The sequence below is a fragment of the Rattus rattus genome, chromosome 3 (assembly GCF_011064425.1).
Source record: "Rattus rattus isolate New Zealand chromosome 3, Rrattus_CSIRO_v1, whole genome shotgun sequence".
In the NCBI taxonomy this organism is placed as follows: Eukaryota; Metazoa; Chordata; class Mammalia; order Rodentia; family Muridae; genus Rattus; species Rattus rattus.
Genome location: NC_046156.1, coordinates 103,394,540 through 103,406,721, shown reverse-complemented (window position 1 = coordinate 103,406,721; position 12,182 = coordinate 103,394,540).

Sequence of the window (12,182 nt, the reverse complement as noted above, 5' to 3'; positions counted from 1 at the left end):
CTGATAATGAAAGTACTTTCCTGAATATTGCCTGTTTATGAGATCTGAACTACAGAACTCTATCCAAATAACTCCCTTCATCAGGATCATAGCATGGCTTCCTTATACTGAGCATAAGCAACCTCTTGTAGGAAGATGGGAGGAAGGAACCCAATCTTAACAGTCTTTAGCTCACTTCCTTCGGGGCTGTATAAAAATGTCATTCTTGCATGAAATTTTTCATTATTGGCAATAAAAATGGTAACACACTCATGTTCACACACATACGCTCACACACACATGCTCACATACACATGCTCACATCTGCTCACATATATGCTCACACATGCATGCTCCTACTCTCTCTCTCTCTCTCTCTCTCTCTCTCTCTCTCTCTCTCTCTCTCTCCTACACACACACACACACACACACACACACACAGAGTTTTCTCTCTCTCTCCCACAATGCACTTTTTCTGTGCTTCATTTTTCTCCAGGTACTTACCTTAAGATGGTTTTGTTGTCTATTCTCCTATCAAAATGTAACCTCCATGAACTGTGATCCTCTCTGTCTATTTTGTGTTCCTAGCTATTAAGATGTAACCTGGTACATATCAAGTACTCGCTCATGACCGTTGGGAGGACCAAATGAACACACACCTTCTTGTAAGCCTCCTGTTAGCCAGCCAGTGATTGCTATTCCACAGCAGGACATACACTGTCGAATACACAGTAGCTTCTCCTACTTCGGGATCAGTATCTCAACTTTAAAAGTCTAGAATGTAATCCTTGGCCTCAGGGTGCCAATCTAAGATGTATCTTCTCCCAACCCCCAAAGCAAGACCAAAAGATGGGGTTTCTGACTTCCTAACACAGGCTTCAACTAAGCCCCCTGCCCCAACGCGTTCATGTTACTGAAAAAGAAGCTCTCGCTGAGAAAAACAGTTACTCCAGCCAGACCATGAACCTGAAAACAATGGAAGAAAATTGGGCGTGGTTATCAGTGAGCACAGGCTTCATGCATCCAACAAGTACTTAGAGGGCATTCATTTTGTGCCTGCCCATGCCAGCCACCGGGAAGGCACAGGGTAGTATACCATGGCCATAACCAAAGTCAGCCAGCTTCCCATAATAATCCTAATAACCTAAAAAGTGGCTGGAATCCAAGGGACTTTGAAGAAGAATGTGTGCTGCCAGAGGCACCTGCCTAGTCTCAAGGACAATGGGTCAGATGGAGCCTACAGAGACTAACCTTCACTTTATGGCTTTAATAAGACTGGAACTTCTTGGGACTCTCTCCTCTCAACTATAAAACAAGACACTTGAAAGTCAACTGATATGTAAAGTCCCTCCCAAATGTCACACTGAATCCAGCTTCATCGGTTTATCTGTGCTGCCCTTTAATGCATCTACCCCTCCAAGTGTCCATGCTGAACTTCAGTTTCCTCCTTAGAAGAATCAGTGAGTGGGGCTTCAAGAGTTGGTAAAAGTCCTGTGTGCTCCATCTTTCCCTGCAAAATGAATGTTGCTATCCAGGAATAAACCCAGCTCCTCTCTCTCTTTCTCTCTCTCTCTCTCTCTCTCTCTCTCTCTCTCTCTCTCTCTCTCTCTCTCTCTCTCTCTCTGCCATGATCTTGAACCTCCCTTCCAGTCTCCAGAACCATGAGAAATCAGTATCTGTTCATAAATTACCCTCCATCCTGTATTGTCACAGCAGAACAGAATAGACAAAGACCTTGTACAGCAGACGGGTGAAATCAGTAGTTTCAAGTCATCAATTGCTGAGTACAGGATGTTCGGTCCATTCATCTGACTGTTAGTGTTGTACATGGCACAAAGTGGTCATCGGTAAGCCCTCAGGGGAGTCATTAAAATTGATTGGTGTTCCCTTCCACATATGAGAGATTTCCGTCGCATTGTCCAAAGTCAACCTCAAGAGGTCCATTATAGCTGTACTTAGTATCGGGTTCAAGGTAATCTTGAAATAAGTTGTGGGTCACAAGCTTTGCAATTCGCCATCCTCACCATGTTTGCTTTGCATTGGAAACGATCTCCACAGTTAACAGACTGAAGACGAAAGTGACATGCTTAGTCCTGGCAGACTTGGAGCCAGGACAGATCTCAAGACATTTTACTCCCCCATGCTTTCAAATCATAGCCAGCATGTCAGCCAGAAATTGGCCTGCTCTCATCAGCTACCGAGGTATCAGAAGTTAGCAGTGTCACACAACGTCAGTGATGGTCGTTCTGAAGGCTTGCAGAATTTCTGTGTTGAGCTTTTAGATACGTTTAAGTCTCATAGGGGTGCCTGAGAATTTAGTTTCTGCCCAAAGAAGATATAAAGAAAATGGCATCAGGGACTAGAGAGATGGGTCAGAGGTTAAGAACACTTACTCTTGCAGAGGAACAAGGTTCAGTTCACAGCATTCGCCTGACTACTCGCAAGCGTCTATAACCCCAGGTCTGGGGATCTGATGCTCTCTCTTCTGACCTCCATGAGCATTACAAGCATATGGTGCGCACAAAAACAAGTACACACACATGCACATAAATAATACTTTCAATATAAAGAAAATGGCTTTACATCAAAAGACTCATGTTTTAGCAACACTTCTGAAAACTGGATTTTAGGGTTTTGGAGGGGATTTGGGGAGGTCCTTCAATTTAAGAGGAAACAAAAGAAGAGTATAAAGAGCTATGGTCAAGTGTGGCATGTGCTCTGGCTTGAATTTTGTCATGCTGTCACTGACTGACTATGGGACAGGATCTCTGGGCTTTTCTGTAGATGGAAGGAGTGTTTAGATACTGTCCTGTCACTTATCAAGTGAAGGTAGCAATACATAGATGAATGGAGATAGTATAGATTTCCAGAATCTTGTGAGTGATCCATCCAAATGAGGTAGAGCCACACAATGGCTTATTATCAAGCATTAATAAAAAAGTAAAGCATTAATAAATGCTATTATATGGTTAAAAAACATACCCTTAGTACAAATAAGCCAACCACAAAAGGCAAGATATCAATGGTTACATTTTATTAAAGGCCCAGTAAAAGCAAGTCTATAGAGATGTGGTTGGGTTGCCCACCACAGGTAGAAAATAATGACTATGGGAGGGGTGATGATAAAATATTGATGAATTGGTTGTAATAATGGTCACAGATAGACTAGAATCCATTTATTAAGCATCAAATGTTTGTGTCTCAAGAGTTGAATGTTAAATTCCTAAGTTCTATGGGATGCTACCCAGAGGTAGGGCTTTCGCAACACAACAGTAGATCCAGATGAGGCTCTCACTAGAAGACGATTGTCCTTAGATGTAAAGGGAGAAGGTGACAGCCATTAAAGGATACTGTGCAAAGGCCACCATCTGTAAGCTGAAAGGTGTCCTCTCTAAGAATAGAACCTCAGCTGTTCTAGGGGTGCAGGCCTGTAATCCCAGCTCCTCAGGAAGCTGAGGCAGCAGGACCAATGTTCAAGACCTATCTAGGCTACAGAATAAGGTGAAGGCCAGCCTGGACAACTCACTGACACCTGATCTCAAAATAAAAATGTAAAAATCACTGAAGATGTATGAAACTCAATGGTGAAGTATTTGCTTAACATGCTAGACATGCTGGCTCCTATACCCAGAGGTGCAAAAGACCACAAAAAAAACCACACCAAAGAACCACATCTGTCAACACCTGGATCTTGACGTTTCTACCCTCTAGAACAGTGAGAGAAAGATATCTACATCTTCTGGTTCTGAGTCTTAGCTATAACAGTCTAGCCTGAGCCAAATTTCATTGAGTTGAATGTTTTTAAATAGATGAAGTATATAACATGTAATTTATATCCTGATAAGTCTATAATTACAATACATGATAATAATAATAATAATTAACAATAATAAATAGCAATCAGGTTTGCTGTAAGACCAAGGAAGGGGGTTTGGCTTATCACCATGACACAGTATTACAGCACTATTGCCTTATCAATAACAGACTCCTACCCATGGCAATTTCATTTTCAAGGAAATAGACAAAAATTTTGAAGGAAAAAAAAACACAAAATGCATGTCAAAAGTCCTATTAAAAATATTCTGTATGTCTCCTCAAAAGAGACATTTTCAATTCTACCCTATATCCAATAAAATCTTAAAATATGATTTAAAATATGATCTTGGGATTATACAAAATAATGTCGAAACAAGCATTTGTCATCACACTGACGGGTAGCTTTCAGTTGCCCTGTGTGACAAATCTAAGGTGTCCCTGAGTATCGGTTCACCTCGGGGCTCTCCCGGTCTCCCTAGAATTCCTTCTCCACCTCCATCACAGGGAGTTGTTCCTAAGACCTCCAATTGCTCCCCAGTCTGACAGCTTGCTCTGAATATCCTACTAAAGTCAGAATCACCCAAAATTTGTCTTGGAAGTAGGCAATTGCAGTGCAAAAAGGGAGGTGTGGCCAGGCATAGGTGAAGAGGAAAAGTCGCAGACAGATGGACAAACATATTGTTGATCCCATTCTGAGACCCTTGCTTCTCTGGCACTAGACATATCTTGGTGAACAAGTTGTCTTATATTTCACCTAACAACTGCTCTTAAAAGTATTAGTGACAGATGAGAAAGCCATTTGATCAAGATTGTCATGTGTCTAACTAGATGGAGTTGAATAACAAAGGAAGGGAACTTACTTAGCTGCTAACTATAATACATTCGGGCATCAAGTCACTGCACCTCCTTTGTTAGAATGGAATGCACATACAGAGGGGTTCTTCTGTGATTCTCCACTGATTACCCACCTCCATCAGGGCCACTCAGTGACTGTCTATACAGTCAGTGTTCATCTCTATACAAATCTGATCAAACTAATATCAGGCATCAGCACCAGCTCAGACAACCAGAGGACAGAAAAAAGAGAGGATTCCAGCTTTCTATAATTAGAAAAGCAAATGAGAGGAGGAAAACATAATTTGATTTGCTGAAAACTCGTAAACTGCTCATCAGCAAAAGACAGACAATAAATCTGATGCTTGAAAAGCAAACTGGGAAGCTGAAGGGGCAGCACATGACTTTAATTCTAGTGATCAATCTGAAAGACGGAGAGAGCTCTGAGTTCAAGTTCAGCCCAGTCTGGTCTACCTAGTGAGCTCAACCAGGCTACACAGTAAAACCCTGTCAAGAAAAAAGGGGGGAGGCGGGGGGTACAAACTGCAAAAGAATAAAATATTTACATCAAAAATATTTTAAAATTCTTTTAAACTAAAGTGAAAAAGGACACTCCAACAAGAAAATACTCAAGGGCTAGGCATGCTGGCTCACTCCATTCTAGCACTCAGGAAAGTACAAGAGTTCCAGGATAGAATTACATAGTAAGACTTTGTCTCAAAAAGCAGTGATGCGATTCATTGAAGAGTAAATACAAATAGCCAAAAACAACAAAAATAATAAAATAAGATCACCCACAGAAATAATCAAAGAAACACAAATTAAATCACTAGTTATATTTTTCACCAGAGAGAAAATTGACATTTGAAAATGCCATGCATCAAGGTTTTGGAGAGAGAGCCATCAGTGAGGGCTGGGAAAATACAACTTACACTTCTCACCACCTGTTCAAGCAAACACTGTTCAGATCTGACCAGACTTTCTATACCTCTAAACACCTACTCATTTAGAAAAACTGCAGCATACATGAAGGGTTTGCTGCAATGTTATAAAAAATGGGGGATTATTAAATACGACATTGGCTATTCCAGAAGGGAGATATTATATAAAGTAAATAAAAGGAATGCATACACATTGTATAGGATTTGGGTTCAAATTAATTTATATTTAAATATGACTAAGCACAATATAATGCTTTTCGTGTTACTAAACAATACCATACATTAGATAAATGAATATATACATGTGCATATTTATTTCTATTAATTGATTTCTTTGTGCTACATATATACATATACATATATATGTAGAAATCAATCATTTTGAATAAATATAAACCAAGCTTAGAGTATGAATATCATTGAAAACTGAGGCAGGGAGAGAAAATTTTAGTTAGAAAACGAGATGCTATGACTCAGGTCTATAATCCCGTACTTAGGAGGCTGAGGCAGAATGACCAGTTCAAGACCAGTCAGTGATACTTAGTGAGACCGTGTCTCAAACCTGAAAAGGAATTCAGAAGGAGTAGATGGGGATCTGCACTCTTCCTGAAATATAAATTTTTTTTTAAATTTTAAAGTTCAGAGCTCCAATTGTTTTTAATGCATAGATGATGACTCTAGCTAACGACAACATCATACTCGTGAAGAATGACGAGAGCAGGTGTTACGAGTCCTCACCACAGAGTTGGTGTCCACAAGACACAACAGACACACCCGCTCCACAAGGCATACACGTTTCAAAGCGTCACATTCTGCAAGACGAATGCATACATGTGGTTTTGCAAGTCCATTTTTAAAATAAAAAAAAAAACTTAAATATTTTAAACAGAGTATGTGTTTAGCCCCCCCCCCCCAAAAAAATGACTAAAACCATGTCTTCCCAATCGTTCACGTGGACTGGATGCAAACATAGTTCAGTGGTAGAGGCCTTGTTTTCCAGCACCAGAGTTAGGGGGATGCTTCAGCGGTTTTTATGAGTACTGAGTAATGTGTATATTTGAAGTTACTTTTGTGTAGACATGTTTGTGGATACGAGTGAGTTTTCCAAATTATTGAAGTTAAAGAACAATAACAATAACAGTGACTACGCTGGCTTGTTATTCAGTCACAGGGGAGAGGCAAGCCCAACCTAAGGATGTCTGACTTCAAAGAGGTAAGAGTACTGCGGGCATAAAAGCATTTCCTATCCTCGGAGGCTAAGCCACTAACTAACCCACTAATAGATGAAATATTAGTTTAAAACTCTCTATTAAGCTGTAGGCTCACCTTGGAAATCAGGGAGAGCGGACCTTTGAAGAAATGAGCAGAGCCAGGAGATTTTTGTGATTAAACATTACCACATAATTTGTCTTAAACGCGTTTCCTTTTTAAAATGTCAAGATAATTATATGTTAAATATTATCTTAATAAGCCCTAGAAATTCAGGTTTTAATTATACAAACCTAGGAAACATGAGCTCCTAGCCTCACACCTCTTGCCTCTGGCACCATGGAATTGTGGGGGTCGCACCAAATCCTTCGTTACCTGGTTACAGGATAGTGGACAGCGTGACATTTGCTTGGAAACGATACAGCGTAATCTCATGATAAGTAACTGTGCTTCCTCCACGGTGCTTCTCCTGTAAGGCCATAAGTAAGTGGAATTGTGCTCCCTTGATTTATGTTTATAACTATTATGATGATGATTTATTTTGGGTTGAGCGCTGACAGTGTACTGAGTGCTACACCAGGTTCATAAGAAAAAATGGCTATGCCCCAGGGGCTAACATTCCAAGACAAACACTTCAGCCATAAAACACACCAGCTAAGGGATGGTTACTCTCAGCAGAGCAATGCTTCTCTGGGTTTATATGCAGGTGGAGAAAATCTCCTCCTTCTCAGGGAAGGAGGTTAATGGTCTGAAAGTCTTTGAGGCCAGTTTCAATAAAGATTTCAGATAAGGGTAGAGAAACCTAAAAGTGGGTGCTCTGAGAGCACTGAGGAGATGGTGGGTGATGAGGGTCTCCTGCAAGCAAGCGTAGTACTAGGTTCAGTGTTGTGGTTATGAGTTATAAGATGGCCCTACAAGGTCAAAACATCCATGATCCAAACTAGATAAAACAGGGTTACTTCAGCTTCGCAGCAGGTTAAACCCTTTCCGAAATACAGAATGAGAGCCTTTGACAGTTTAAACCGGTGCTTCAAAATGCATACCTCCCCGAGCACTTGCTTGGGGGTGGGGGTGGGGGTGTTATTATTAGTTTGACAAAAAAAAATCATATTTGTGAACAAATGAGTTTTAAAAGTATTGTTAAAAAGGCCTCAAGTAGGGAACTTATGATTGATATTTAACAAAGTCAACATCCAGTCAAACTGGCTTCCAAAGAACTGTTTGTACAATAGACAAGGCTGCCCCAGCCTCCCTCAGAGGGTGTTTAAAATGAACAGTGACCAATTACGCTGAGATGCTGAGTATAAGTAACAGCTGCAAGTTCACCCAAAGACAGAACATTTCTACTCTACCCTCTAAGGCTCAGGGAACACTGTGAAGGAGGGAGTGGGAGGTTTGTAAAAGCCGGAAGGTAGGGTGAAGGGCTATAACAATGTCGTCTTTTGAAGGGATAGTCATTGCAATCATGAACTCTCAACTGTGCTCACCTGCTCTGGGCCCACACAAGGTCAGGCCCATCACCAACCAGGCATGGTCAGAGCTCACAAGGTCCTTTGCTTTATTACTGAACTATCAGATACTGAAAGATTCCAGGAGAGGAAGAACCACTGTCTTTAGTTGTGTACTCATTGTTGATCACACCAGGCTCCGTCAAATAGTTCCCAGTCATACAGTCCTAAATAAACCCAAAGGGTCACCGCCTTAGTTACTTTTCTATTACTGTGTAGAGACACCAAACCAATGCTACTTACTAAAGAAAGCATCTAACTGAGGGATAGCTTACAGTGTCAGAGGATGAGTCCATGACCACCATGGTAGAGAGCATGACAGCGAGCAGGTATGGTGCTGGAGCAGGAACGGAGAGCTCACACAAATTGGAAGCAAAGAGTGAGATGCTGGGCCTGGAGTCAACTTTTGAAACCTCAAAGCCATTGGCACACCTCCTCCAACAAGGCCACACCTCTTCATCCTTCTAAAAGAGTCCCACCAAGCATTCAAATATATGAGCCTAAGGAGGCCATTCTCATTCAAACCACCACAGTGACAAAACAAAATCAATAGACAAGAGCATGAGAGAGATTTGTGGGGAGAAGGGGATAAAGGGATGGTAGGGAGATAGAAGAGCATGGGGGCTGGGGGTGAGAGTAGCCAGTGTGTGTTGTGTAAATGTGTAAATTATCTAACGATAGATAATAATAACAAACAGAAGGATCTCTAATGCAGGGGTTGTGAGAGGCATCAAGTGGGCCATAAAAGTTGTCACCCTCTAAGTTTAACCACAGAACGGTTCAAGAAAGCTCTCACAGGACTTTTCTAGGATACTCACAGTGGACATCACAAACTTAATTTGCCAAAAGGATGAACTGAACTTTCAAACTGCCTCAACCATGGTGGTTCAGGAGAGTTGTCTCCCCAGTGTAACCCTTGTAACACAACACTGGACCTGGCTGTCCCTATCAACTGAGCAAGTCCCAACTTTCCTCTTCTAACACCCTCACCTCTTAAGCACAGAAAGAGCAGTAATGTAAAATAAATGAAGCTACACATGTGTGGTAGCCAGCTTCCTGGGTGGTCCCCCTTGATTCCTGTCACCTTGTTTTCCTGCCCTGGGATTTCTTTCTTCCCACAATAAATAGAGCTAACTGTGGGCCTGACAGAGTGTGACGACCAAGGTCACGAGCAGCATTGAAGCTTCTACCTTGCTGTGTTGGACGGCTCACTCTGGGGAGAGCCAGCTGCCGTGTTGTGAGACCACTAAGCCATGTGGAGGGATGCGTGCAGTAATGAAGGCAGTACCTACAGATACTCCAGTGAGTCTTCTTGGAAGCATCACGTGAAGTCTTCAGATAACCGCAGCTCCGCCAACATCGTGACTGCAGCCCCAGACCCTGTGCCAGGGCCACCACAAACGCTCCAAAATTTCTGACTCACAAAAAACGATTTCAAGCCATGTTAAAGGGATTTGTCTTATGAGGGCACCATGATCCAAAGAGACTATGAAGTAAGGAGAGGATAGACTGATGTTTAAAACTGAGCAGTTAGGAGAGCATTATGTCTGAGCTGTGAATTTGGGGGCATGGGTAGAAAAGGAGGGAGAGAAAAGACAGTGCTGCATGGGGCTCTTTTTGCCTAGAAAACAATCCCATCACTCTAACAAAATACCTGAGATAATTAACTTATAGTGAAAAAAAAAAGGCTCACCATTTTGGAGGCTCCAGTCCAGGGTTGATTGGCCTTGTTACTTTAAGCCTATACCAAGGCAAAAATTAGGTCATGGCGGTAGGATGTGACTGAGTAAAAATGTTCCACCATCCCCTCGTAGCATCACCCTAAGGACCAAGCCTTAATACATAGGCTTGAAGGGGGAAGAATATGCAAACTAAAGAACAATCCCCAGTAAGGACCTTTGGAAAGCATGTGCCTATACACCTGAATATAGACTTCTGGACTGATACGCAGGCCCTAAGAAAAACAAGCCAAGTCTTTTGGGACCATACATCAGACCCAAAAGCATGGGGGGGGGCATAAACATGCATCAACCTATGTTTGTAATATTTTCATTTTCGGTGACAATCTCTGACGAGAACTCTGTACAAGGAAGTTGGAATTATTTTCTTCCATTGCACCGAACCCAGAAATAGCCCATGACCAACGATCCATTACAGCTGCCAATAGAAATAAATTTACTTGAAACTTTGCAACAGACTCAATACCCAGTCTTGCCCCTGGAAAAGCACGTAGCAGTAATCAGTATTCCTCTCAAGGCCCGGACCTGGTGGATAATTACAATTAAGTTTCAATGGATTTGCTGTCAGAAGGACAGTAGAGAGTGAAAGGTACGTTACAGCTCTACTTCTTCTCTTGCAGCAAATTTCAGCATGAGGGTTGGTTTGGGTTTGGGGTTTGAATTTCCTCTCCTCCATGAAAAAGAAAAGGAATTATTTCCAATTAATTTAGAAGCACATCAAAAAAGACTGCACGTTGTGCTTGGTGGCAGAATGAATAAGGTTCAGAGGGACTCTCTTCACTGTGTTAGAAATACAAGGGTCACTCGAATTACTTCCAGAGCCTCTAGTTTACATTTCTCAATTAAGAGATAATCAGGGTGTCATTATGAGCAAAAGCTGCTGGAATGACCTTCTGGCTGTCTATTTTAGCCAGAGAATCAGGGGGAGGGCTTGATGGAGCACATGACAAGAGAACAAGGAAAGTTATAGCAATGATAAATAAGGACAATTATCACACTTATTATCTGATAAATAATTTATCGTGAGTTGCCATTAATCCATCCCACACCGCCTCCTGGATGAAAGCACAGCCTGAAGAGTGACTTCTCCAGTGTTTCCCGAGACATGTCAGAAACTCTTGTCTGCAACGCACAAAGGAGGCATTTACCTGGAAGAGAAAGAGCTGTCATTGCACACTTGATCATTTTAATCGATGCAGATAAATTATGCCCCGTAATAAATGGTAAGTCGGTACTTCTCACTGACTTTAAAAGGGAAATCTTCAAGACGCCATTTGAAGGAAAGCCACAGCCCAGCACTTGGGGGTCTGCTCCGTTTCAAATCCTGTCATCCATTCTCGCTAAAAGGCATCAGTTGGTGCATTTTAGGCAACACCTGAAGCATATCCCTACAGACAGTTTATCCTCTTACCATAGGATAATTAAATTCTTCACAGAACGCTAGAAATTCGGTTGTTGAGTATTGGTTGAATTTGTAAACCTGATTGTAAATGCTGGAGTGCTGTAGCGGATGCTGTCCTCTTTTAACTCTCTGGGCTCTGCATAGCCCTCGTGGCCATGTGCACAGTACGTTCAACCCTGGTGCTGGATGAATAAAGCAGACATGACCCTTGGATGCACATATTACTGACTTCAAGTGTTGATCAATTTAATATTGGCAATACTGCTCGAAAAGAGATGTCATCTCTCTTTTTTATAATCTTTGCTCATTATCATAAGTAGAGTTTGGGGTAAATCATTTGATTCTCTGTTGCCTCTTATGTTAAGAAAATGATTCCTTGTCTAATGTACCTGTCTGGTTTCCTTTTCCCTGGACATCCGTAGTCACTGCTTTGTTTTTCTGTACTTGGTCATCCTACCAATGAGCCTGCCCTCATTTCATGGGCTCCCGGGAACACAGCAATCAGTAGAATGTTAGTATAGGGCAGAGATCCATATATTGCTATCAGAAAACACAAGCTAAAATTACCTGTTGTGGTCTTCCCTGAAAGGAAAAAGCACTTGGGAAGCACTATTGGGAATGGGATTATACGAGAGTAGGAGCAATTTGACCAAAAACTTCTTCCTTACAGATACCCAAATTCCACATCAGAAGCCCATTTAAATTTGCTTTTGAGATGTGGAGGTCCACTGGTCTCTTTTATTCCACAGATGAG